General features: G+C 46.9%; 1 pseudogene; it reads left to right on the top strand.

Moving 5' to 3' along the window:
* The first annotated feature begins 1,195 nt into the window (after positions 1–1,195).
* Positions 1,196–1,322, top strand: LOC111828171 (annotated as a pseudogene).
* The last annotated feature ends 796 nt before the right edge of the window (positions 1,323–2,118 follow it).

Below are 2,118 nucleotides of genomic sequence, written 5' to 3'. Positions count from 1 at the left end.
CATCCCGGTAGGGGGTGTGCAGGAAGCAGCCGATCAATGATGCTCTCTCATCATTGGGGTTTCTAACTCTCTCCCTCTCCCTTCCTCTCTGAAGTCAATAAAAATATATTAAAATAAAATAAAAACCTCACTCAGAAAGATCCAGAGGTGTGGGAAGCTGCCTATTGTCTTCACTAGCAGAGAGGTGTGGACAAGGAACCTGGAAGGCTGGTGACCCTTGAAGCCCTGGCAAAGGTCAGAGCTGTGCCCCCACTGTTAGTCCAGACAATGGTAGCTGAAGCAACTTCCCCACTTATTATTATGTAAATCCTTGCTGATGGGCTAGTCTGCCTATTACTGGAAATTGCCTGCCTAAGGCCTATGGGTGTATCCCAAACCAATAAAAGGTTGGCGAGGCCTGAGCACCAGTGGAAGTCCTTCCCCTTGAGTTGGACTTGCCCGCCTGGTCCCCCAATATTTCCAAATTATTATTTCTTGTCTTGTCTCTCAATTTGCGTGCGGCCCTCTTCCAGATCCTGAACCCTGAACCACGCGGACGTGGGGGAAACTTTACACACAGAGGCCTCACCAGACTCTAGAGGGGCCTGAGGCACAGAGGAGATGAAGAAGCCTGCCTTCCCTGCCCAGGGCATCTCCTGCCCTAACAGTCACCCTGCTGGCCCTCTCTTGGTGCGCTGTGTGTGACTGGCACCTTTCCTTGGCAGGCTGGCCACATGCTGCCATGTGCTGGGTCAATGCTTGTGGTCCTTCTATTCCTTCTGGGCATTATGAGGTATAAGTGAAGACATGGACTGTGCCCCAGACTCTTGCCAGAGAACCCCATGTGACACTCTGGCACCTGGTCCCTTGGTCCCCAGGCCATGGACATACGGTTCTGTCTGGCTCCTGATGAGGACTTGGGAGCAGATTAGTGGCAGAGCACAGGCCTGGACTGTGGAGCTAAAATGCATTTTAAAAAAATATGATTTTGTGGTTTCAGAGAAGTAGGGGGAGGGAGAGAAAGACAGAAACATGAATGATGAGAGACAATCATTGATCAGCTGCCTCCTGTACAACCCCTACCGGCATCGAGCCGGCCACCCAGGCATGTGTCCTGACCGGGAATCCAACCATGACCTCGTGGTTCATAGGTCGACACTCAATCACTGAATCACACTGGCTGGGCAGGCAAATGCATTTTTAAAAACAAATTGTTATCGCTTCTCGGCCTTTTGGCTGAGATCAAATGTAGTATCTGTTCTTATCAGTCTAGTGTCTGATATGTCCTCCACCTGAGGACAATATATTGAACGGGTTTTTGGAGCAGGAAAAAAAAAATGTTCTTTGAATTGATAAATGAGCACATGAGACAACACTGAGAAGTTGAAAAGAGAATGTGGTGAGAAGTTTCTCTCCCTCTGTCCCTTAGCCTCAAACTTTACCAGAGCTGTTCTCCACATCTACAGCTCAAATTAGGTTTCTTTTATTATTTAAAGACTAGGATATTAGGCACCTGCTCTGCACCTGGCTTTTTTATTTAACAATATTGTCTTGGAAATTGCTCCTTATCTACATATAAATAGCTTCCTCTACCTCCTTTTCTTTATATATATTTCTGTGGTCATTTCCGAGTAGTTTTTTGTTTTTTTTTAAGAATGCCTTTCCACAGAAACAGGAGTCCCCAGACATAGCCAGAAATTTCAGGATAACTCTTGGATTCATTTACTCACCTTCAAAATTCCAGGAATACTGGGTTGAATAGATCGGTATTCCTCTTTAGGTGGATTCGAATTTCAAAAGGGGCCTTGCCCTAGCCGGTTTGGCTCCGTGGATAGAATGTCGGCCTGTGGACTGAAGGGTCCTGGGTTTGATTCCGTTCAAGGGCACATGCCCGGGTTGCGGGCTCGATCCCCAGTAGGGGGTGTGCAAGTGGCAGCGGATCAATGATTCTCTCTCATCATTGTTGTTTCTATCTCTTCCTCTCCCTTCCTCTCTGCGATCAATTAAAAAAAAACAACAACAATTACAAGACAACGAAAACCAACTACATGATAGAATTTTGGGCAGGAGGGGTGGTCAGAGATAGGTTGGGCTTTGGATAGAATGACAGATGCCAGAAGTAGTAAGGGAGGAAACTAA

This window comes from Myotis lucifugus, unplaced genomic scaffold (assembly GCF_000147115.1).
Source record: "Myotis lucifugus unplaced genomic scaffold, Myoluc2.0 scaffold_3, whole genome shotgun sequence".
Taxonomy (NCBI): domain Eukaryota; kingdom Metazoa; phylum Chordata; class Mammalia; order Chiroptera; family Vespertilionidae; genus Myotis; species Myotis lucifugus.
This window is presented reverse-complemented; position numbering and strand designations above follow the sequence as displayed.